The sequence below is a fragment of the Acipenser ruthenus genome, chromosome 44 (genome assembly GCF_902713425.1).
Source record: "Acipenser ruthenus chromosome 44, fAciRut3.2 maternal haplotype, whole genome shotgun sequence".
Classification (NCBI taxonomy): Eukaryota; Metazoa; Chordata; class Actinopteri; order Acipenseriformes; family Acipenseridae; genus Acipenser; species Acipenser ruthenus.
Window position 1 is genome coordinate 5,768,293 of NC_081232.1, and position 16,922 is coordinate 5,785,214.

The window sequence follows — 16,922 nt, forward strand, 5'->3', positions numbered from 1 at the left end:
CCCCCAGCTCACTAAACATAAAAGTCATGAAAGCAGAAATGCAATCGCCTGCGGCCACACCACCTTGAATAAGCCTGATCTCGTCTGATCTCAGAAGCTAAGCAATGTTTGGCTTGGTTAGTACTTGGATGGGAGACCACCTGGGAATATCAAGTGCTGCAGGCATTACATTTTTGTAATTACATTTTACAATTGAAATGTGTGGAGGACAAAAGGAAATTTTGGAGGAATCACCCCCAGCTCACTAAACATAAAAGTCATGAAAGCAGAAATGCAATCGCCTGCGGCCACACCACCTTGAATAAGCCTGATCTCGTCTGATCTCAGAAGCTAAGCAATGTTGGGCTTGGTTAGTACTTGGATGGGAGACCACCTGGGAATATCAAGTGCTGCAGGCATTACATTTTACAATTGAAATGTGTGGAGGACAAATGGAAATTTTGGAGGAATCACCCCCAGCTCACTAAACATAAAAGTCATGAAAGCAGAAATGCAAACGCCTGCAGCCACACCACCTTGAATAAGCCTGATCTCGTCTGATCTCAGAAGCTAAGCAATGTTGGGCTTGGTTAGTACTTGGATGGGAGACCACCTGGGAATATCAAGTGCTGCAGGCATTACATTTTTGTAATTACATTTTACAATTGAAATGTGTGGAGGACAAAAGGAAATTTTGGAGGAATCACCCCCAGCTCACTAAACATAAAAGTCATGAAAGCAGAAATGCAATCGCCTGCAGCCACACCACCTTGAATAAGCCTGATCTCGTCTGATTTCAGAAGCTAAGCAATGTTGGGCTTGGTTAGTACTTGGATGGGAGACCACCTGGGAATATCAAGTGCTGCAGGCATTACATTTTACAATTGAAATGTGTGGAGGACAAAAGGAAATTTTGGAGGAATCACCCCCAGCTCACTAAACATAAAAGTCATGAAAGCAGAAATGCAATCGCCTGCGGCCACACCACCTTGAATAAGCCTGATCTCGTCTGATCTCAGAAGCTAAGCAATGTTGGGCTTGGTTAGTACTTGGATGGGAGACCACCTGGGAATATCAAGTGCTGCAGGCATTACATTTTACAATTGAAATGTGTGGAGGACAAAAGGAAATTTTGGAGGAATCACCCCCAGCTCACTAAACATAAAAGTCATGAAAGCAGAAATGCAATCGCCTGCGGCCACACCACCTTGAATAAGCCTGATCTCGTCTGATCTCAGAAGCTAAGCAATGTTGGGCTTGGTTAGTACTTGGATGGGAGACCACCTGTGAATATCAAGTGCTGCAGGCATTACATTTTTGTAATTACATTTTACAATTGAAATGTGTGGAGGACAAAAGGAAATTTTGGAGGAATCACCCCCAGCTCACTAAACATAAAAGTCATGAAAGCAGAACTGCAATCGCCTGCGGCCACACCACCTTGAATAAGCCTGATCTCGTCTGATCTCAGAAGCTAAGCAATGTTGGGCTTGGTTAGTACTTGGATGGGAGACCACCTGGGAATATCAAGTGCTGCAGGCATTACATTTTACAATTGAAATGTGTGGAGGACAAAAGGAAATTTTGGAGGAATCACCCCCAGCTCACTAAACATAAAAGTCATGAAAGCAGAAATGCAATCGCCTGCGGCCACACCACCTTGAATAAGCCTGATCTCGTCTGATCTCCGAAGCTAAGCAATGTTGGGCTTGGTTAGTACTTGGATGGGAGACCACCTGGGAATATCAAGTGCTGCAGGCATTACATTTTTGTAATTACATTTTACAATTGAAATGTGTGGAGGACAAAAGGAAATTTTGGAGGAATCACCCCCAGCTCACTAAACATAAAAGTCATGAAAGCAGAAATGCAATCGCCTGCGGCCACACCACCTTGAATAAGCCTGATCTCGTCTGATCTCAGAAGCTAAGCAATGTTGGGCTTGGTTAGTACTTGGATGGGAGACCACCTGGGAATATCAAGTGCTGCAGGCATTACATTTTTGTAATTACATTTTACAATTGAAATGTGTGGAGGACAAAAGGAAATTTTGGAGGAATCACCCCCAGCTCACTAAACATAAAAGTCATGAAAGCAGAAATGCAATCGCCTGCGGCCACACCACCTTGAATAAGCCTGATCTCGTCTGATCTCAGAAGCTAAGCAATGTTGGGCTTGGTTAGTACTTGGATGGGAGACCACCTGGGAATATCAAGTGCTGCAGGCATTACATTTTTGTAATTACATTTTACAATTGAAATGTGTGGAGGACAAAAGGAAATTTTGGAGGAATCACCCCCAGCTCACTAAACATAAAAGTCATGAAAGCAGAAATGCAATTGCCTGCGGCCACACCACCTTGAATAAGCCTGATCTCGTCTGATCTCAGAAGCTAAGCAATGTTGGGCTTGGTTAGTACTTGGATGGGAGACCACCTGGGAATATCAAGTGCTGCAGGCATTACATTTTACAATTGAAATGTGTGGAGGACAAAAGGAAATTTTGGAGGAATCACCCCCAGCTCACTAAACATAAAAGTCATGAAAGCAGAAATGCAATCGCCTGCGGCCACACCACCTTGAATAAGCCTGATCTCGTCTGATCTCAGAAGCTAAGCAATGTTGGGCTTGGTTAGTACTTGGATGGGAGACCACGTGGGAATATCAAGTGCTGCAGGCATTACATTTTACAATTGAAATGTGTGGAGGACAAAAGGAAATTTTGGAGGAATCACCCCCAGCTCACTAAACATAAAAGTCATGAAAGCAGAAATGCAATTGCCTGCGGCCACACCACCTTGAATAAGCCTGATCTCGTCTGATCTCAGAAGCTAAGCAATGTTGGGCTTGGTTAGTACTTGGATGGGAGACCACCTGGGAATATCAAGTGCTGCAGGCATTACATTTTACAATTGAAATGTGTGGACAAAAGGGAATTTTGGAGGAATCACCCCCAGCTCACTAAACATAAAAGTCATGAAAGCAGAAATGCAATCGCCTGCGGCCACACCACCTTGAATAAGCCTGATCTCGTCTGATCTCAGAAGCTAAGCAATGTTGGGCTTGGTTAGTACTTGGATGGGAGACCACCTGGGAATATCAAGTGCTGCAGGCATTACATTTTACAATTGAAATGTGTGGAGGACAAAAGGAAATTTTGGAGGAATCACCCCCAGCTCACTAAACATAAAAGTCATGAAAGCAGAAATGCAATCGCCTGCGGCCACACCACCTTGAATAAGCCTGATCTCGTCTGATCTCTGAAGCTAAGCAATGTTGGGCTTGGTTAGTACTTGGATGGGAGACCACCTGGGAATATCAAGTGCTGCAGGCATTACATTTTTGTAATTACATTTTACAATTGAAATGTGTGGAGGACAAAAGGAAATTTTGGAGGAATCACCCCCAGCTCACTAAACATAAAAGTCATGAAAGCAGAAATGCAATCGCCTGCGGCCACACCACCTTGAATAAGCCTGATCTCGTCTGATCTCAGAAGCTAAGCAATGTTGGGCTTGGTTAGTACTTGGATGGGAGACCACCTGGGAATATCAAGTGCTGCAGGCATTACATTTTACAATTGAAATGTGTGGAGGACAAAAGGAAATTTTGGAGGAATCACCCCCAGCTCACTAAACATAAAAGTCATGAAAGCAGAAATGCAATCGCCTGCGGCCACACCACCTTGAATAAGCCTGATCTCGTCTGATCTCAGAAGCTAAGCAATGTTGGGCTTGGTTAGTACTTGGATGGGAGACCACCTGGGAATATCAAGTGCTGCAGTCATTACATTTTACAATTGAAATGTGTGGAGGACAAAAGGAAATTTTGGAGGAATCACCCCCAGCTCACTAAACATAAAAGTCATGAAAGCAGAAATGCAAACGCCTGCAGCCACACCACCTTGAATAAGCCTGATCTCGTCTGATCTCAGAAGCTAAGCAATGTTGGGCTTGGTTAGTACTTGGATGGGAGACCACCTGGGAATATCAAGTGCTGCAGGCATTACATTTTTGTAATTACATTTTACAATTGAAATGTGTGGAGGACAAAAGGAAATTTTTGAGGAATCACCCCCAGCTCACTAAACATAAAAGTCATGAAAGCAGAAATGCAATCGCCTGCGGCCACACCACCTTGAATAAGCCTGATCTCGTCTGATTTCAGAAGCTAAGCAATGTTGGGCTTGGTTAGTACTTGGATGGGAGACCACCTGGGAATATCAAGTGCTGCAGGCATTACATTTTACAATTGAAATGTGTGGAGGACAAAAGGAAATTTTGGAGGAATCACCCCCAGCTCACTAAACATAAAAGTCATGAAAGCAGAAATGCAATCGCCTGCGGCCGCACCACCTTGAATAAGCCTGATCTCGTCTGATCTCAGAAGCTAAGCAATGTTGGGCTTGGTTAGTACTTGGATGGGAGACCACCTGGGAATATCAAGTGCTGCAGGCATTACATTTTACAATTGAAATGTGTGGAGGACAAAAGGAAATTTTGGAGGAATCACCCCCAGCTCACTAAACATAAAAGTCATGAAAGCAGAAATGCAATCGCCTGCGGCCACACCACCTTGAATAGGCCTGATCTCGTCTGATCTCAGAAGCTAAGCAATGTTGGGCTTGGTTAGTACTTGGATGGGAGACCACCTGGGAATATCAAGTGCTGCAGGCATTACATTTTTGTAATTACATTTTACAATTGAAATGTGTGGAGGACAAAAGGAAATTTTGGAGGAATCACCCCCAGCTCACTAAACATAAAAGTCATGAAAGCAGAAATGCAATCGCCTGCGGCCACACCACCTTGAATAAGCCTGATCTCGTCTGATCTCAGAAGCTAAGCAATGTTGGGCTTGGTTAGTACTTGGATGGGAGACCACCTGGGAATATCAAGTGCTGCAGGCATTACATTTTTGTAATTACATTTTACAATTGAAATGTGTGGAGGACAAAAGGAAATTTTGGAGGAATCACCCCCAGCTCACTAAACATAAAAGTCATGAAAGCAGAACTGCAATCGCCTGCGGCCACACCACCTTGAATAAGCCTGATCTCGTCTGATCTCAGAAGCTAAGCAATGTTGGGCTTGGTTAGTACTTGGATGGGAGACCACCTGGGAATATCAAGTGCTGCAGGCATTACATTTTTGTAATTACATTTTACAATTGAAATGTGTGGAGGACAAAAGGAAATTTTGGAGGAATCACCCCCAGCTCACTAAACATAAAAGTCATGAAAGCAGAAATGCAATCGCCTGCGGCCACACCACCTTGAATAAGCCTGATCTCGTCTGATCTCAGAAGCTAAGCAATGTTGGGCTTGGTTAGTACTTGGATGGGAGACCACCTGGGAATATCAAGTGCTGCAGGCATTACATTTTACAATTGAAATGTGTGGAGGACAAAAGGAAATTTTGGAGGAATCACCCCCAGCTCACTAAACATAAAAGTCATGAAAGCAGAAATGCAATCGCCTGCGGCCACACCACCTTGAATAAGCCTGATCTCGTCTGATCTCAGAAGCTAAGCAATGTTGGGCTTGGTTAGTACTTGGATGGGAGACCACCTGGGAATATCAAGTGCTGCAGGCATTACATTTTTGTAATTACATTTTACAATTGAAATGTGTGGAGGACAAAAGGAAATTTTGGAGGAATCACCCCCAGCTCACTAAACATAAAAGTCATGAAAGCAGAAATGCAATTGCCTGCGGCCACACCACCTTGAATAAGCCTGATCTCGTCTGATCTCAGAAGCTAAGCAATGTTGGGCTTGGTTAGTACTTGGATGGGAGACCACCTGGGAATATCAAGTGCTGCAGGCATTACATTTTAGTAATTACATTTTACAATTGAAATGTGTGGAGGACAAAAGGAAATTTTGGAGGAATCACCCCCAGCTCACTAAACATAAAAGTCATGAAAGCAGAAATGCAATCGCCTGCGGCCACACCACCTTGAATAAGCCTGATCTCGTCTGATCTCAGAAGCTAAGCAATGTTGGGCTTGGTTAGTACTTGGATGGGAGACCACCTGGGAATATCAAGTGCTGCAGGCATTACATTTTACAATAGAAATGTGTGGAGGACAAAAGGAAATTTTGGAGGAATCACCCCCAGCTCACTAAACATAAAAGTCATGAAAGCAGAAATGCAATCGCCTGCGGCCACACCACCTTGAATAAGCCTGATCTCGTCTGATCTCAGAAGCTAAGCAATGTTGGGCTTGGTTAGTACTTGGATGGGAGACCACCTGGGAATATCAAGTGCTGCAGGCATTACATTTTAGTAATTACATTTTACAATTGAAATGTGTGGAGGACAAAAGGAAATTTTGGAGGAATCACCCCCAGCTCACTAAACATAAAAGTCATGAAAGCAGAAATGCAATCGCCTGCGGCCACACCACCTTGAATAAGCCTGATCTCGTCTGATCTCAGAAGCTAAGCAATGTTGGGCTTGGTTAGTACTTGGATGGGAGACCACCTGGGAATATCAAGTGCTGCAGGCATTACATTTTACAATAGAAATGTGTGGAGGACAAAAGGAAATTTTGGAGGAATCACCCCCAGCTCACTAAACATAAAAGTCATGAAAGCAGAAATGCAATCGCCTGCGGCCACACCACCTTGAATAAGCCTGATCTCGTCTGATCTCCGAAGCTAAGCAATGTTGGGCTTGGTTAGTACTTGGATGGGAGACCACCTGGGAATATCAAGTGCTGCAGGCATTACATTTTACAATTGAAATGTGTGGAGGACAAAAGGAAATTTTGGAGGAATCACCCCCAGCTCACTAAACATAAAAGTCATGAAAGCAGAAATGCAATCGCCTGCGGCCACACCACCTTGAATAAGCCTGATCTCGTCTGATCTCAGAAGCTAAGCAACGTTGGGCTTGGTTAGTACTTGGATGGGAGACCACCTGGGAATATCAAGTGCTGCAGGCATTACATTTTTGTAATTACATTTTACAATTGAAATGTGTGGACGACAAAAGGAAATTTTGGAGGAATCACCCCCAGCTCACTAAACATAAAAGTCATGAAAGCAGAAATGCAATCGCCTGCGTCCACACCACCTTGAATAAGCCTGATCTCGTCTGATCTCAGAAGCTAAGCAATGTTGGGCTTGGTTAGTACTTGGATGGGAGACCACCTGGGAATATCAAGTGCTGCAGGCATTACATTTTACAATTGAAATGTGTGGAGGACAAAAGGAAATTTTGGAGGAATCACCCCCAGCTCACTAAACATAAAAGTCATGAAAGCAGAAATGCAATCGCCTGCGGCCACACCACCTTGAATAAGCCTGATCTCGTCTGATCTCAGAAGCTAAGCAATGTTGGGCTTGGTTAGTACTTGGATGGGAGACCACCTGGGAATATCAAGTGCTGCAGGCATTACATTTTTGTAATTACATTTTACAATTGAAATGTGTGGAGGACAAAAGGAAATTTTGGAGGAATCACCCCCAGCTCACTAAACATAAAAGTCATGAAAGCAGAAATGCAATCGCCTGAGGCCACACCACCTTGAATAAGCCTGATCTCGTCTGATCTCAGAAGCTAAGCAATGTTGGGCTTGGTTAGTACTTGGATGGGAGACCACCTGGGAATATCAAGTGCTGCAGGCATTACATTTTTGTAAATACATTTTACAATTGAAATGTGTGGAGGACAAAAGGAAATTTTGGAGGAATCACCCCCAGCTCACTAAACATAAAAGTCATGAATGCAGAAATGCCATCGCCTGCGGCCACACCACCTTGAATAAGCCTGATCTCGTCTGATCTCAGAAGCTAAGCAATGTTGGGCTTGGTTAGTACTTGGATGGGAGACCACCTGGGAATATCAAGTGCTGCAGGCATTACATTTTACAATTGAAATGTGTGGAGGACAAAAGGAAATTTTGGAGGAATCACCCCCAGCTCACTAAACATAAAAGTCATGAAAGCAGAAATGCAATCGCCTGCGGCCACACCACCTTGAATAAGCCTGATCTCGTCTGATCTCAGAAGCTAAGCAATGTTGGGCTTGGTTAGTACTTGGATGGGAGACCACCTGGGAATATCAAGTGCTGCAGGCATTACATTTTTGTAATTACATTTTACAATTGAAATGTGTGGAGGACAAAAGGAAATTTTGGAGGAATCACCCCCAGCTCACTAAACATAAAAGTCATGAAAGCAGAAATGCAATCGCCTGCGGCCACACCACCTTGAATAAGCCTGATCTCGTCTGATCTCAGAAGCTAAGCAATGTTGGGCTTGGTTAGTACTTGGATGGGAGACCACCTGGGAATATCAAGTGCTGCAGGCATTACATTTTAGTAATTACATTTTACAATTGAAATGTGTGGAGGACAAAAGGAAATTTTGGAGGAATCACCCCCAGCTCACTAAACATAAAAGTCATGAAAGCAGAACTGCAATCGCCTGCGGCCACACCACCTTGAATAAGCCTGATCTCGTCTGATCTCAGAAGCTAAGCAATGTTGGGCTTGGTTAGTACTTGGATGGGAGACCACCTGGGAATATCAAGTGCTGCAGGCATTACATTTTAGAATTGAAATGTGTGGAGGAAAAAAGGAAATTTTGGAGGAATCACCCCCAGCTCACTAAACATAAAAGTCATGAAAGCAGAAATGCAATCGCCTGCGGCCACACCACCTTGAATAAGCCTGATCTCGTCTGATCTCAGATGCTAAGCAATTTTGGGCTTGGTTAGTACTTGGATGGGAGACCACCTGGGAATATCAAGTGCTGCAGGCATTACATTTTACAATTGAAATGTGTGGAGGACAAAAGGAAATTTTGGAGGAATCACCCCCAGCTCACTAAACATAAAAGTCATGAAAGCAAAAATGCAATCGCCTGCGGCCACACCACCTTGAATAAGCCTGATAGCGTCTGATCTCAGAAGCTAAGCAATGTTGGGCTTGGTTAGTACTTGGATGGGAGACCACCTGGGAATATCAAGTGCTGCAGGCATTACATTTTTGTAATTACATTTTACAATTGAAATGTGTGGAGGACAAAAGGAAATTTTGGAGGAATCACCCCCAGCTCACTAAACATAAAAGTCATGAAAGCAGAAATGCAATCGCCTGCGGCCACACCACCTTGAATAAGCCTGACCTCGTCTGATCTCAGAAGCTAAGAAATATTGGGCTTGGTTAGTACTTGGATGGGAGACCACCTGGGAATATCAAGTGCTGCAGGCATTACATTTTTGTAATTACATTTTACAATTGAAATGTGTGGAGGACAAAAGGAAATTTTGGAGGAATCACCCCCAGCTCACTAAACATAAAAGTCATGAAAGCAGAAATGCAATCCCCTGCGGCCACACCACCTTGAATAAGCCTGTTCTCGTCTGATCTCAGAAGCTAAGCAATGTTGGGCTTGGTTAGTACTTGGATGGGAGACCACCTGGGAATATCAAGTGCTGCAGGCATTACATTTTACAATTGAAATGTGTGGAGGACAAAAGAAAATTTTGGAGGAATCACCCCCAGCTCACTAAACATAAAAGTCATGAAAGCAGAAATGCAATCGCCTGCGGCCACACCACCTTGAATAAGCCTGATCTCGTCTGATCTCAGATGCTAAGCAATTTTGGGCTTGGTTAGTACTTGGATGGGAGACCACCTGGGAATATCAAGTGCTGCAGGCATTACATTTTACAATTGAAATGTGTGGAGGACAAAAGGAAATTTTGGAGGAATCACCCCCAGCTCACTAAACATAAAAGTCATGAAAGCAGAAATGCAATCGCCTGCGGCCACACCACCGTGAATAAGCCTGATCTCGTCTGATCTCAGAAGCTAAGCAATGTTGGGCTTGGTTAGTACTTGGATGGGAGACCACCTGGGAATATCAAGTGCTGCAGGCATTACATTTTAGAATTGAAATGTGTGGAGGAAAAAAGGAAATTTTGGAGGAATCACCCCCAGCTCACTAAACATAAAAGTCATGAAAGCAGAAATGCAATCGCCTGCGGCCACACCACCTTGAATAAGCCTGATCTCGTCTGATCTCAGAAGCTAAGCAATGTTGGGCTTGGTTAGTACTTGGATGGGAGACCACCTGGTAATATCAAGTGCTGCAGGCATTACATTTTACAATTGAAATGTGTGGAGGACAAAAGGAAATTTTGGAGGAATCACCCCCAGCTCACTAAACATAAAAGTCATGAAAGCAGAAATGCAATCGCCTGCGGCCACACCACCTTGAATAAGCCTGATCTCGTCTGATCTCAGAAGCTAAGCAATGTTGGGCTTGGTTAGTACTTGGATGGGAGACCACCTGGGAATATCAAGTGCTGCAGGCATTACATTTTACAATTGAAATGTGTGGAGGACAAACGGAAATTTTGGAGGAATCACCCCCAGCTCACTAAACATAAAAGTCATGAAAGCAGAAATGCAATCGCCTGCGGCCACACCACCTTGAATAAGCCTGATCTCGTCTGATCTCAGAAGCTAAGCAATGTTGGGCTTGGTTAGTACTTGAATGGGAGACCACCTGGGAATATCAAGTGCTGCAGGCATTACATTTTTGTAATTACATTTTACAATTGAAATGTGTGGAGGACAAAAGGAAATTTTGGAGGAATCACCCCCAGCTCACTAAACATAAAAGTCATGAAAGCAGAAATGCAATCGCCTGCGGCCACACCACCTTGAATAAGCCTGATCTCGTCTGATCTCAGAAGCTAAGCAATGTTGGGCTTGGTTAGTACTTGGATGGGAGACCACCTGGGAATATCAAGTGCTGCAGGCATTACATTTTTGTAATTACATTTTACAATTGAAATGTGTGGAGGACAAAAGGAAATTTTGGAGGAATCACCCCCAGCTCACTAAACATAAAAGTCATGAAAGCAGAAATGCAATCGCCTGCGGCCACACCACCTTGAATAAGCCTGATCTCGTCTGATCTCAGAAGCTAAGCAATGTTGGGCTTGGTTAGTACTTGGATGGGAGACCACGTGGGAATATCAAGTGCTGCAGGCATTACATTTTTGTAATTACATTTTACAATTGAAATGTGTGGAGGACAAAAGGAAATTTTGGAGGAATCACCCCCAGCTCACTAAACATAAAAGTCATGATAGCAGAAATGCAATCGCCTGCGGCCACACCACCTTGAATAAGCCTGATCTCGTCTGATCTCAGAAGCTAAGCAATGTTGGGCTTGGTTAGTACTTGGATGGGAGACCACCTGGGAATATCAAGTGCTGCAGGCATTACATTTTTGTAATTACATTTTACAATTGAAATGTGTGGAGGACAAAAGGAAATTTTGGAGGAATCACCCCCAGCTCACTAAACATAAAAGTCATGAAAGCAGAAATGCAATCGCCTGCAGCCACACCACCTTGAATAAGCCTGATCTCGTCTGATCTCAGAAGCTAAGTAATGTTGGGCTTGGTTAGTATTTGGATGGGAGACCACCTGGGAATATCAAGTGCTGCAGGCATTACATTTTACAATTGAAATGTGTGGAGGACAAAAGGAAATTTTGGAGGAATCACCCCCAGCTCACTAAACATAAAAGTCATGAAAGCAGAAATGCAATCGCCTGCGGCCACACCACCTTGAATAAGCCTGATCTCGTCTGATCTCAGAAGCTAAGCAATGTTGGGCTTGGTTAGTACTTGGATGGGAGACCACCTGGGAATATCAAGTGCTGCAGGCATTACATTTTTGTAATTACATTTTACAATTGAAATGTGTGGAGGACAAAAGGAAATTTTGGAGGAATCACCCCCAGCTCACTAAACATAAAAGTCATGAAAGCAGAAATGCAATCGCCTGCGGCCACACCACCTTGAATAAGCCTGATCTCGTCTGATCTCAGAAGCTAAGCAATGTTGGGCTTGGTTAGTACTTGGATGGGAGACCACCTGGGAATATCAAGTGCTGCAGGCATTACATTTTTGTAATTACATTTTACAATTGAAATGTGTGGAGGACAAAAGGAAATTTTGGAGGAATCACCCCCAGCTCACTAAACATAAAAGTCATGAAAGCAGAAATGCAATCATCTGCGGCCACACCACCTTGAAATAAGCCTGATCTCGTCTGATCTCAGAAGCTAAGCAATGTTGGGCTTGGTTAGTACTTGGATGGGAGACCACCTGGGAATATCAAGTGCTGCAGGCATTACATTTTTGTAATTACATTTTACAATTGAAATGTGTGGAGGACAAAAGGAAATTTTGGAGGAATCACCCCCAGCTCACTAAACATAAAAGTCATGAAAGCAGAAATGCAATCGCCTGCGGCCACACCACCTTGAATAAGCCTGATCTCGTCTGATCTCAGAAGCTAAGCAATGTTGGGCTTGGTTAGTACTCGGATGGGAGACCACCTGGGAATATCAAGTGCTGCAGGCATTACATTTTACAATTGAAATGTGTGGAGGACAAAAGGAAATTTTGGAGGAATCACCCCCAGCTCACTAAACATAAAAGTCATGAAAGCAGAAATGCAATCGCCTGCGGCCACACCACCTTGAATAAGCCTGATCTCGTCTGATCTCAGAAGCTAAGCAATGTTGGGCTTGGTTAGTACTCGGATGGGAGACCACCTGGGAATATCAAGTGCTGCAGGCATTACATTTTACAATTGAAATGTGTGGAGGACAAAAGGAAATTTTGGAGGAATCACCCCCAGCTCACTAAACATAAAAGTCATGAAAGCAGAAATGCAATCGCCTGTGGCCACACCACCTTGAATAAGCCTGATCTCGTCTGATCTCAGAAGCTAAGCAATGTTGGGCTTGGTTAGTACTTGGATGGGAGACCACCTGGGAATATCAAGTGCTGCAGGCATTACATTTTACAATTGAAATGTGTGGAGGACAAAAGGAAATTTTGGAGGAATCACCCCCAGCTCACTAAACATAAAAGTCATGAAAGCAGAAATGCAATCGCCTGCGGCCACACCACCTTGAATAAGCCTGATCTCGTCTGATCTCAGAAGCTAAGCAATGTTGGGCTTGGTTAGTACTTGGATGGGAGACCACCTGGGAATATCAAGTGCTGCAGGCATTACATTTTACAATTGAAATGTGTGGAGGACAAAAGGAAATTTTGGAGGAATCACCCCCAGCTCACTAAACATAAAAGTCATGAAAGCAGAAATGCAATCGCCTGCGGCCACACCACCTTGAATAAGCCTGATCTCGTCTGATCTCAGAAGCTAAGCAATGTTGGGCTTGGTTAGTACTTGGATGGGAGACCACCTGGGAATATCAAGTGCTGCAGGCATTACATTTTACAATTGAAATGTGTGGAGGACAAAAGGAAATTTTGGAGGAATCACCCCCAGCTCACTAAACATAAAAGTCATGAAAGCAGAAATGCAATCGCCTGCGGCCACACCACCTTGAATAAGCCTGATCTCGTCTGATCTCAGAAGCTAAGCAATGTTGGGCTTGGTTAGTACTTGGATGGGAGACCACCTGGGAATATCAAGTGCTGCAGGCATTACATTTTTGTAATTACATTTTACAATTGAAATGTGTGGAGGACAAAAGGAAATTTTGGAGGAATCACCCCCAGCTCACTAAACATAAAAGTCATGAAAGCAGAAATGCAATCATCTGCGGCCACACCACCTTGAATAAGCCTGATCTCGTCTAATCTCAGAAGCTAAGCAATGTTGGGCTTGGTTAGTACTTGGATGGGAGACCACCTGGGAATATCAAGTGCTGCAGGCATTACATTTTACAATTGAAATGTGTGGAGGACAAAAGGAAATTTTGGAGGAATCACCCCCAGCTCACTAAACATAAAAGTCATGAAAGCAGAAATGCAATCGCCTGCGGCCACACCACCTTGAATAAGCCTGATCTCGTCTGATCTCAGAAGCTAAGCAATGTTGGGCTTGGTTAGTACTTGGATGGGAGACCACCTGGGAATATCAAGTGCTGCAGGCATTACATTTTTGTAATTACATTTTACAATTGAAATGTGTGGAGGACAAAAGGAAATTTTGGAGGAATCACCCCCAGCTCACTAAACATAAAAGTCATGAAAGCAAAAATGCAATCGCCTGCGGCCACACCACCTTGAATAAGCCTGATCTCGTCTGATCTCAGAAGCTAAGCAATGTTGGGCTTGGTTAGTACTTGGATGGGAGACCACCTGGGAATATCAAGTGCTGCAGGCATTACATTTTTGTAATTACATTTTACAATTGAAATGTGTGGAGGACAAAAGGAAATTTTGGAGGAATCACCCCCAGCTCACTAAACATAAAAGTCATGAAAGCAGAAATGCAATCGCCTGCGGCCACACCACCTTGAATAAGCCTGATCTCGTCTGATCTCAGAAGCTAAGCAATGTTGGGCTTGGTTAGTACTTTGATGGGAGACCACCTGGGAATATCAAGTGCTGCAGGCATTACATTTTTGTAATTACATTTTACAATTGAAATGTGTGGAGGACAAAAGGAAATTTTGGAGGAATCACCCCCAGCTCACTAAACATAAAAGTCATGAAAGCAGAAATGCAATCGCCTGCGGCCACACCACCTTGAATAAGCCTGATCTCGTCTGATCTCAGAAGCTAAGCAATGTTGGGCTTGGTTAGTACTTGGATGGGAGACCACCTGGGAATATCAAGTGCTGCAGGCATTACATTTTACAATTGAAATGTGTGGACGACAAAAGGAAATTTTGGAGGAATCACCCCCAGCTCACTAAACATAAAAGTCATGAAAGCAGAAATGCAATCGCCTGCGGCCACACCACCTTGAATAAGCCTGATCTCGTCTGATCTCAGAAGCTAAGCAATGTTGGGCTTAGTTAGTACTTGGATGGGAGACCACCTGGGAATATCAAGTGCTGCAGGCATTACATTTTAGTAATTACATTTTACAATTGAAATGTGTGGAGGACAAAAGGAAATTTTGGAGGAATCACCCCCAGCTCACTAAACATAAAAGTCATGAAAGCAGAAATGCAATCGCCTGCGGCCACACCACCTTGAATAAGCCTGATCTCGTCTGATCTCAGAAGCTAAGCAATGTTGGGCTTGGTTAGTACTTGGATGGGAGACCACCTGGGAATATCAAGTGCTGCAGGCATTACATTTTTGTAATTACATTTTACAATTGAAATGTGTGGAGGACAAAAGGAAATTTTGGAGGAATCACCCCCAGCTCACTAAACATAAAAGTCATGAAAGCAGAAATGCAATCGCCTGCGGCCACACCACCTTGAATAAGCCTGATCTTGTCTGATCTCAGAAGCTAAGCAATGTTGGGCTTGGTTAGTACTTGGATGGGAGACCACCTGGGAATATCAAGTGCTGCAGGCATTACATTTTACAATTGAAATGTGTGGAGGACAAAAGGAAATTTTGGAGGAATCACCCCCAGCTCACTAAACATAAAAGTCATGAAAGCAGAAATGCAATCGCCTGCGGCCACACCACCTTGAATAAGCCTGATCTCGTCTGATCTCAGAAGCTAAGCAATGTTGGGCTTGGTTAGTACTTGGATGGGAGACCACCTGGGAATATCAAGTGCTGCAGGCATTACATTTTACAATTGAAATGTGTGGAGGACAAAAGGAAATTTTGGAGGAATCACCCCCAGCTCACTAAACATAAAAGTCATGAAAGCAGAAATGCAATCGCCTGCGGCCACACCACCTTGAATAAGCCTGATCTCGTCTGATCTCAGAAGCTAAGCAATGTTGGGCTTGGTTAGTACTTGGATGGGAGACCACCTGGGAATATCAAGTGCTGCAGGCATTACATTTTACAATTGAAATGTGTGGAGGACAAAAGGAAATTTTGGAGGAATCACCCCCAGCTCACTAAACATAAAAGTCATGAAAGCAGAAATGCAATCGCCTGCGGCCACACCACCTTGAATAAGCCTGATCTCGTCTGATCTCAGAAGCTAAGCAATGTTGGGCTTGGTTAGTACTTGGATGGGAGACCACCTGGGAATATCAAGTGCTGCAGGCATTACATTTTACAATTGAAATGTGTGGAGGACAAAAGGAAATTTTGGAGGAATCACCCCCAGCTCACTAAACATAAAAGTCATGAAAGCAGAAATGCAATCGCCTGCGGCCACACCACCTTGAATAAGCCTGATCTCGTCTGATCTCAGAAGCTAAGCAATGTTGGGCTTGGTTAGTACTTGGATGGGAGACCACCTGGGAATATCAAGTGCTGCAGGCATTACATTTTTGTAATTACATTTTACAATTGAAATGTGTGGAGGACAAAAGGAAATTTTGGAGGAATCACCCCCAGCTCACTAAACATAAAAGTCATGAAAGCAGAAATGCAATCATCTGCGGCCACACCACCTTGAATAAGCCTGATCTCGTCTAATCTCAGAAGCTAAGCAATGTTGGGCTTGGTTAGTACTTGGATGGGAGACCACCTGGGAATATCAAGTGCTGCAGGCATTACATTTTACAATTGAAATGTGTGGAGGACAAAAGGAAATTTTGGAGGAATCACCCCCAGCTCACTAAACATAAAAGTCATGAAAGCAGGAATGCAATCGCCTGCGGCCACACCACCTTGAATAAGCCTGATCTCGTCTGATCTCAGAAGCTAAGCAATGTTGGGCTTGGTTAGTACTTGGATGGGAGACCACCTGGGAATATCAAGTGCTGCAGGCATTACATTTTTGTAATTACATTTTACAATTGAAATGTGTGGAGGACAAAAGGAAATTTTGGAGGAATCACCCCCAGCTCACTAAACATAAAAGTCATGAAAGCAAAAATGCAATCGCCTGCGGCCACACCACCTTGAATAAGCCTGATCTCGTCTGATCTCAGAAGCTAAGCAATGTTGGGCTTGGTTAGTACTTGGATGGGAGACCACCTGGGAATATCAAGTGCTGCAGGCATTACATTTTTGTAATTACATTTTACAATTGAAATGTGTGGAGGACAAAA

At 43.7% G+C, this 16,922-nt stretch overlaps 67 non-coding genes and 8 pseudogenes across 67 annotated transcripts; all 75 read left to right on the top strand.

The window, feature by feature from the left end:
- The first annotated feature begins 46 nt into the window (after positions 1-46).
- On the top strand, positions 47-165 carry LOC131712562 (5S ribosomal RNA). Its single transcript, XR_009314453.1, has one exon. It is a non-coding gene; the product is annotated as a 5S ribosomal RNA (ribosomal RNA).
- A 114-nt stretch (positions 166-279) lies between these two features.
- LOC131720077 (5S ribosomal RNA) lies at positions 280-398 on the top strand. Its single transcript, XR_009318976.1, has one exon. It is a non-coding gene; the product is annotated as a 5S ribosomal RNA (ribosomal RNA).
- Positions 399-498: 100 nt separating this feature from the next.
- On the top strand, positions 499-617 carry LOC131720686 (5S ribosomal RNA). Its single transcript, XR_009319583.1, has one exon. It is a non-coding gene; the product is annotated as a 5S ribosomal RNA (ribosomal RNA).
- Positions 618-731: 114 nt separating this feature from the next.
- LOC131711705 (5S ribosomal RNA) lies at positions 732-850 on the top strand. The gene has a single exon (XR_009313593.1). It is a non-coding gene; the product is annotated as a 5S ribosomal RNA (ribosomal RNA).
- A 100-nt stretch (positions 851-950) lies between these two features.
- LOC131720078 (5S ribosomal RNA) lies at positions 951-1,069 on the top strand. Its single transcript, XR_009318977.1, has one exon. It is a non-coding gene; the product is annotated as a 5S ribosomal RNA (ribosomal RNA).
- Positions 1,070-1,169: 100 nt separating this feature from the next.
- Positions 1,170-1,288, top strand: LOC131710546 (5S ribosomal RNA). The gene has a single exon (XR_009312421.1). It is a non-coding gene; the product is annotated as a 5S ribosomal RNA (ribosomal RNA).
- Positions 1,289-1,402: 114 nt separating this feature from the next.
- Positions 1,403-1,521, top strand: LOC131720079 (5S ribosomal RNA). Its single transcript, XR_009318978.1, has one exon. It is a non-coding gene; the product is annotated as a 5S ribosomal RNA (ribosomal RNA).
- A 100-nt stretch (positions 1,522-1,621) lies between these two features.
- LOC131711795 (5S ribosomal RNA) lies at positions 1,622-1,740 on the top strand. Its single transcript, XR_009313683.1, has one exon. It is a non-coding gene; the product is annotated as a 5S ribosomal RNA (ribosomal RNA).
- Positions 1,741-1,854: 114 nt separating this feature from the next.
- Positions 1,855-1,973, top strand: LOC131720080 (5S ribosomal RNA). Its single transcript, XR_009318979.1, has one exon. It is a non-coding gene; the product is annotated as a 5S ribosomal RNA (ribosomal RNA).
- Positions 1,974-2,087: 114 nt separating this feature from the next.
- On the top strand, positions 2,088-2,206 carry LOC131720082 (5S ribosomal RNA). Its single transcript, XR_009318980.1, has one exon. It is a non-coding gene; the product is annotated as a 5S ribosomal RNA (ribosomal RNA).
- Positions 2,207-2,320: 114 nt separating this feature from the next.
- On the top strand, positions 2,321-2,439 carry LOC131720083 (5S ribosomal RNA). The gene has a single exon (XR_009318981.1). It is a non-coding gene; the product is annotated as a 5S ribosomal RNA (ribosomal RNA).
- A 100-nt stretch (positions 2,440-2,539) lies between these two features.
- Positions 2,540-2,658, top strand: LOC131720785 (5S ribosomal RNA). Its single transcript, XR_009319682.1, has one exon. It is a non-coding gene; the product is annotated as a 5S ribosomal RNA (ribosomal RNA).
- A 100-nt stretch (positions 2,659-2,758) lies between these two features.
- On the top strand, positions 2,759-2,877 carry LOC131720084 (5S ribosomal RNA). The gene has a single exon (XR_009318982.1). It is a non-coding gene; the product is annotated as a 5S ribosomal RNA (ribosomal RNA).
- Positions 2,878-2,974: 97 nt separating this feature from the next.
- On the top strand, positions 2,975-3,093 carry LOC131720085 (5S ribosomal RNA). The gene has a single exon (XR_009318983.1). It is a non-coding gene; the product is annotated as a 5S ribosomal RNA (ribosomal RNA).
- A 100-nt stretch (positions 3,094-3,193) lies between these two features.
- On the top strand, positions 3,194-3,312 carry LOC131711124 (5S ribosomal RNA). Its single transcript, XR_009313006.1, has one exon. It is a non-coding gene; the product is annotated as a 5S ribosomal RNA (ribosomal RNA).
- Positions 3,313-3,426: 114 nt separating this feature from the next.
- Positions 3,427-3,545, top strand: LOC131720086 (5S ribosomal RNA). The gene has a single exon (XR_009318984.1). It is a non-coding gene; the product is annotated as a 5S ribosomal RNA (ribosomal RNA).
- A 100-nt stretch (positions 3,546-3,645) lies between these two features.
- Positions 3,646-3,764, top strand: LOC131710565 (5S ribosomal RNA). The gene has a single exon (XR_009312444.1). It is a non-coding gene; the product is annotated as a 5S ribosomal RNA (ribosomal RNA).
- Positions 3,765-3,864: 100 nt separating this feature from the next.
- LOC131720687 (5S ribosomal RNA) lies at positions 3,865-3,983 on the top strand. Its single transcript, XR_009319584.1, has one exon. It is a non-coding gene; the product is annotated as a 5S ribosomal RNA (ribosomal RNA).
- A 114-nt stretch (positions 3,984-4,097) lies between these two features.
- LOC131711376 (5S ribosomal RNA) lies at positions 4,098-4,216 on the top strand. The gene has a single exon (XR_009313260.1). It is a non-coding gene; the product is annotated as a 5S ribosomal RNA (ribosomal RNA).
- A 100-nt stretch (positions 4,217-4,316) lies between these two features.
- On the top strand, positions 4,317-4,435 carry LOC131710971 (5S ribosomal RNA). Its single transcript, XR_009312853.1, has one exon. It is a non-coding gene; the product is annotated as a 5S ribosomal RNA (ribosomal RNA).
- Positions 4,436-4,535: 100 nt separating this feature from the next.
- On the top strand, positions 4,536-4,654 carry LOC131709915 (5S ribosomal RNA). The gene has a single exon (XR_009311779.1). It is a non-coding gene; the product is annotated as a 5S ribosomal RNA (ribosomal RNA).
- A 114-nt stretch (positions 4,655-4,768) lies between these two features.
- On the top strand, positions 4,769-4,887 carry LOC131720087 (5S ribosomal RNA). The gene has a single exon (XR_009318985.1). It is a non-coding gene; the product is annotated as a 5S ribosomal RNA (ribosomal RNA).
- Positions 4,888-5,001: 114 nt separating this feature from the next.
- On the top strand, positions 5,002-5,120 carry LOC131720088 (5S ribosomal RNA). The gene has a single exon (XR_009318986.1). It is a non-coding gene; the product is annotated as a 5S ribosomal RNA (ribosomal RNA).
- A 114-nt stretch (positions 5,121-5,234) lies between these two features.
- On the top strand, positions 5,235-5,353 carry LOC131720089 (5S ribosomal RNA). Its single transcript, XR_009318987.1, has one exon. It is a non-coding gene; the product is annotated as a 5S ribosomal RNA (ribosomal RNA).
- Positions 5,354-5,453: 100 nt separating this feature from the next.
- Positions 5,454-5,572, top strand: LOC131720090 (5S ribosomal RNA). The gene has a single exon (XR_009318988.1). It is a non-coding gene; the product is annotated as a 5S ribosomal RNA (ribosomal RNA).
- A 114-nt stretch (positions 5,573-5,686) lies between these two features.
- Positions 5,687-5,805, top strand: LOC131720091 (5S ribosomal RNA). Its single transcript, XR_009318989.1, has one exon. It is a non-coding gene; the product is annotated as a 5S ribosomal RNA (ribosomal RNA).
- A 114-nt stretch (positions 5,806-5,919) lies between these two features.
- LOC131720093 (5S ribosomal RNA) lies at positions 5,920-6,038 on the top strand. The gene has a single exon (XR_009318991.1). It is a non-coding gene; the product is annotated as a 5S ribosomal RNA (ribosomal RNA).
- A 100-nt stretch (positions 6,039-6,138) lies between these two features.
- On the top strand, positions 6,139-6,257 carry LOC131720094 (5S ribosomal RNA). The gene has a single exon (XR_009318992.1). It is a non-coding gene; the product is annotated as a 5S ribosomal RNA (ribosomal RNA).
- A 114-nt stretch (positions 6,258-6,371) lies between these two features.
- On the top strand, positions 6,372-6,490 carry LOC131720095 (5S ribosomal RNA). The gene has a single exon (XR_009318993.1). It is a non-coding gene; the product is annotated as a 5S ribosomal RNA (ribosomal RNA).
- A 100-nt stretch (positions 6,491-6,590) lies between these two features.
- LOC131711796 (5S ribosomal RNA) lies at positions 6,591-6,709 on the top strand. Its single transcript, XR_009313684.1, has one exon. It is a non-coding gene; the product is annotated as a 5S ribosomal RNA (ribosomal RNA).
- Positions 6,710-6,809: 100 nt separating this feature from the next.
- LOC131720715 (5S ribosomal RNA) lies at positions 6,810-6,928 on the top strand. Its single transcript, XR_009319612.1, has one exon. It is a non-coding gene; the product is annotated as a 5S ribosomal RNA (ribosomal RNA).
- Positions 6,929-7,042: 114 nt separating this feature from the next.
- LOC131712083 (5S ribosomal RNA) lies at positions 7,043-7,161 on the top strand. Its single transcript, XR_009313972.1, has one exon. It is a non-coding gene; the product is annotated as a 5S ribosomal RNA (ribosomal RNA).
- A 100-nt stretch (positions 7,162-7,261) lies between these two features.
- LOC131720096 (5S ribosomal RNA) lies at positions 7,262-7,380 on the top strand. The gene has a single exon (XR_009318994.1). It is a non-coding gene; the product is annotated as a 5S ribosomal RNA (ribosomal RNA).
- A 114-nt stretch (positions 7,381-7,494) lies between these two features.
- LOC131712575 (5S ribosomal RNA) lies at positions 7,495-7,613 on the top strand. The gene has a single exon (XR_009314466.1). It is a non-coding gene; the product is annotated as a 5S ribosomal RNA (ribosomal RNA).
- Positions 7,614-7,727: 114 nt separating this feature from the next.
- LOC131720097 (5S ribosomal RNA) lies at positions 7,728-7,846 on the top strand. Its single transcript, XR_009318995.1, has one exon. It is a non-coding gene; the product is annotated as a 5S ribosomal RNA (ribosomal RNA).
- A 100-nt stretch (positions 7,847-7,946) lies between these two features.
- On the top strand, positions 7,947-8,065 carry LOC131720098 (5S ribosomal RNA). The gene has a single exon (XR_009318996.1). It is a non-coding gene; the product is annotated as a 5S ribosomal RNA (ribosomal RNA).
- A 114-nt stretch (positions 8,066-8,179) lies between these two features.
- Positions 8,180-8,298, top strand: LOC131720099 (5S ribosomal RNA). The gene has a single exon (XR_009318997.1). It is a non-coding gene; the product is annotated as a 5S ribosomal RNA (ribosomal RNA).
- A 114-nt stretch (positions 8,299-8,412) lies between these two features.
- Positions 8,413-8,531, top strand: LOC131720100 (5S ribosomal RNA). The gene has a single exon (XR_009318998.1). It is a non-coding gene; the product is annotated as a 5S ribosomal RNA (ribosomal RNA).
- A 100-nt stretch (positions 8,532-8,631) lies between these two features.
- On the top strand, positions 8,632-8,750 carry LOC131713434 (5S ribosomal RNA; annotated as a pseudogene).
- A 100-nt stretch (positions 8,751-8,850) lies between these two features.
- LOC131713519 (5S ribosomal RNA) lies at positions 8,851-8,969 on the top strand (annotated as a pseudogene).
- Positions 8,970-9,083: 114 nt separating this feature from the next.
- On the top strand, positions 9,084-9,202 carry LOC131714139 (5S ribosomal RNA; annotated as a pseudogene).
- Positions 9,203-9,316: 114 nt separating this feature from the next.
- On the top strand, positions 9,317-9,435 carry LOC131713567 (5S ribosomal RNA; annotated as a pseudogene).
- Positions 9,436-9,535: 100 nt separating this feature from the next.
- On the top strand, positions 9,536-9,654 carry LOC131713435 (5S ribosomal RNA; annotated as a pseudogene).
- A 100-nt stretch (positions 9,655-9,754) lies between these two features.
- LOC131711384 (5S ribosomal RNA) lies at positions 9,755-9,873 on the top strand. Its single transcript, XR_009313267.1, has one exon. It is a non-coding gene; the product is annotated as a 5S ribosomal RNA (ribosomal RNA).
- A 100-nt stretch (positions 9,874-9,973) lies between these two features.
- On the top strand, positions 9,974-10,092 carry LOC131712610 (5S ribosomal RNA). The gene has a single exon (XR_009314501.1). It is a non-coding gene; the product is annotated as a 5S ribosomal RNA (ribosomal RNA).
- A 100-nt stretch (positions 10,093-10,192) lies between these two features.
- Positions 10,193-10,311, top strand: LOC131720101 (5S ribosomal RNA). Its single transcript, XR_009318999.1, has one exon. It is a non-coding gene; the product is annotated as a 5S ribosomal RNA (ribosomal RNA).
- A 100-nt stretch (positions 10,312-10,411) lies between these two features.
- On the top strand, positions 10,412-10,530 carry LOC131710263 (5S ribosomal RNA). The gene has a single exon (XR_009312134.1). It is a non-coding gene; the product is annotated as a 5S ribosomal RNA (ribosomal RNA).
- A 114-nt stretch (positions 10,531-10,644) lies between these two features.
- Positions 10,645-10,763, top strand: LOC131720102 (5S ribosomal RNA). The gene has a single exon (XR_009319000.1). It is a non-coding gene; the product is annotated as a 5S ribosomal RNA (ribosomal RNA).
- A 114-nt stretch (positions 10,764-10,877) lies between these two features.
- On the top strand, positions 10,878-10,996 carry LOC131720786 (5S ribosomal RNA). Its single transcript, XR_009319683.1, has one exon. It is a non-coding gene; the product is annotated as a 5S ribosomal RNA (ribosomal RNA).
- A 114-nt stretch (positions 10,997-11,110) lies between these two features.
- LOC131720104 (5S ribosomal RNA) lies at positions 11,111-11,229 on the top strand. Its single transcript, XR_009319002.1, has one exon. It is a non-coding gene; the product is annotated as a 5S ribosomal RNA (ribosomal RNA).
- Positions 11,230-11,343: 114 nt separating this feature from the next.
- On the top strand, positions 11,344-11,462 carry LOC131712889 (5S ribosomal RNA). The gene has a single exon (XR_009314776.1). It is a non-coding gene; the product is annotated as a 5S ribosomal RNA (ribosomal RNA).
- A 100-nt stretch (positions 11,463-11,562) lies between these two features.
- Positions 11,563-11,681, top strand: LOC131720105 (5S ribosomal RNA). Its single transcript, XR_009319003.1, has one exon. It is a non-coding gene; the product is annotated as a 5S ribosomal RNA (ribosomal RNA).
- Positions 11,682-11,795: 114 nt separating this feature from the next.
- Positions 11,796-11,914, top strand: LOC131720106 (5S ribosomal RNA). The gene has a single exon (XR_009319004.1). It is a non-coding gene; the product is annotated as a 5S ribosomal RNA (ribosomal RNA).
- A 114-nt stretch (positions 11,915-12,028) lies between these two features.
- Positions 12,029-12,148, top strand: LOC131713448 (5S ribosomal RNA; annotated as a pseudogene).
- Positions 12,149-12,262: 114 nt separating this feature from the next.
- On the top strand, positions 12,263-12,381 carry LOC131709810 (5S ribosomal RNA). The gene has a single exon (XR_009311674.1). It is a non-coding gene; the product is annotated as a 5S ribosomal RNA (ribosomal RNA).
- A 100-nt stretch (positions 12,382-12,481) lies between these two features.
- On the top strand, positions 12,482-12,600 carry LOC131709811 (5S ribosomal RNA). Its single transcript, XR_009311675.1, has one exon. It is a non-coding gene; the product is annotated as a 5S ribosomal RNA (ribosomal RNA).
- Positions 12,601-12,700: 100 nt separating this feature from the next.
- Positions 12,701-12,819, top strand: LOC131710166 (5S ribosomal RNA). Its single transcript, XR_009312035.1, has one exon. It is a non-coding gene; the product is annotated as a 5S ribosomal RNA (ribosomal RNA).
- A 100-nt stretch (positions 12,820-12,919) lies between these two features.
- On the top strand, positions 12,920-13,038 carry LOC131720107 (5S ribosomal RNA). The gene has a single exon (XR_009319005.1). It is a non-coding gene; the product is annotated as a 5S ribosomal RNA (ribosomal RNA).
- A 100-nt stretch (positions 13,039-13,138) lies between these two features.
- Positions 13,139-13,257, top strand: LOC131720108 (5S ribosomal RNA). The gene has a single exon (XR_009319006.1). It is a non-coding gene; the product is annotated as a 5S ribosomal RNA (ribosomal RNA).
- A 100-nt stretch (positions 13,258-13,357) lies between these two features.
- Positions 13,358-13,476, top strand: LOC131720110 (5S ribosomal RNA). The gene has a single exon (XR_009319008.1). It is a non-coding gene; the product is annotated as a 5S ribosomal RNA (ribosomal RNA).
- Positions 13,477-13,590: 114 nt separating this feature from the next.
- Positions 13,591-13,709, top strand: LOC131713702 (5S ribosomal RNA; annotated as a pseudogene).
- Positions 13,710-13,809: 100 nt separating this feature from the next.
- Positions 13,810-13,928, top strand: LOC131720111 (5S ribosomal RNA). Its single transcript, XR_009319009.1, has one exon. It is a non-coding gene; the product is annotated as a 5S ribosomal RNA (ribosomal RNA).
- A 114-nt stretch (positions 13,929-14,042) lies between these two features.
- LOC131720112 (5S ribosomal RNA) lies at positions 14,043-14,161 on the top strand. The gene has a single exon (XR_009319010.1). It is a non-coding gene; the product is annotated as a 5S ribosomal RNA (ribosomal RNA).
- A 114-nt stretch (positions 14,162-14,275) lies between these two features.
- LOC131720825 (5S ribosomal RNA) lies at positions 14,276-14,394 on the top strand. The gene has a single exon (XR_009319722.1). It is a non-coding gene; the product is annotated as a 5S ribosomal RNA (ribosomal RNA).
- Positions 14,395-14,508: 114 nt separating this feature from the next.
- LOC131720113 (5S ribosomal RNA) lies at positions 14,509-14,627 on the top strand. Its single transcript, XR_009319011.1, has one exon. It is a non-coding gene; the product is annotated as a 5S ribosomal RNA (ribosomal RNA).
- A 100-nt stretch (positions 14,628-14,727) lies between these two features.
- Positions 14,728-14,846, top strand: LOC131711733 (5S ribosomal RNA). Its single transcript, XR_009313621.1, has one exon. It is a non-coding gene; the product is annotated as a 5S ribosomal RNA (ribosomal RNA).
- A 114-nt stretch (positions 14,847-14,960) lies between these two features.
- LOC131720114 (5S ribosomal RNA) lies at positions 14,961-15,079 on the top strand. Its single transcript, XR_009319012.1, has one exon. It is a non-coding gene; the product is annotated as a 5S ribosomal RNA (ribosomal RNA).
- Positions 15,080-15,193: 114 nt separating this feature from the next.
- Positions 15,194-15,312, top strand: LOC131711875 (5S ribosomal RNA). The gene has a single exon (XR_009313764.1). It is a non-coding gene; the product is annotated as a 5S ribosomal RNA (ribosomal RNA).
- A 100-nt stretch (positions 15,313-15,412) lies between these two features.
- On the top strand, positions 15,413-15,531 carry LOC131720116 (5S ribosomal RNA). The gene has a single exon (XR_009319014.1). It is a non-coding gene; the product is annotated as a 5S ribosomal RNA (ribosomal RNA).
- A 100-nt stretch (positions 15,532-15,631) lies between these two features.
- Positions 15,632-15,750, top strand: LOC131720117 (5S ribosomal RNA). The gene has a single exon (XR_009319015.1). It is a non-coding gene; the product is annotated as a 5S ribosomal RNA (ribosomal RNA).
- A 100-nt stretch (positions 15,751-15,850) lies between these two features.
- Positions 15,851-15,969, top strand: LOC131720118 (5S ribosomal RNA). Its single transcript, XR_009319016.1, has one exon. It is a non-coding gene; the product is annotated as a 5S ribosomal RNA (ribosomal RNA).
- A 100-nt stretch (positions 15,970-16,069) lies between these two features.
- On the top strand, positions 16,070-16,188 carry LOC131720119 (5S ribosomal RNA). Its single transcript, XR_009319017.1, has one exon. It is a non-coding gene; the product is annotated as a 5S ribosomal RNA (ribosomal RNA).
- Positions 16,189-16,302: 114 nt separating this feature from the next.
- LOC131713703 (5S ribosomal RNA) lies at positions 16,303-16,421 on the top strand (annotated as a pseudogene).
- Positions 16,422-16,521: 100 nt separating this feature from the next.
- Positions 16,522-16,640, top strand: LOC131720120 (5S ribosomal RNA). The gene has a single exon (XR_009319018.1). It is a non-coding gene; the product is annotated as a 5S ribosomal RNA (ribosomal RNA).
- A 114-nt stretch (positions 16,641-16,754) lies between these two features.
- Positions 16,755-16,873, top strand: LOC131720121 (5S ribosomal RNA). The gene has a single exon (XR_009319019.1). It is a non-coding gene; the product is annotated as a 5S ribosomal RNA (ribosomal RNA).
- Positions 16,874-16,922: the final 49 nt, after the last annotated feature.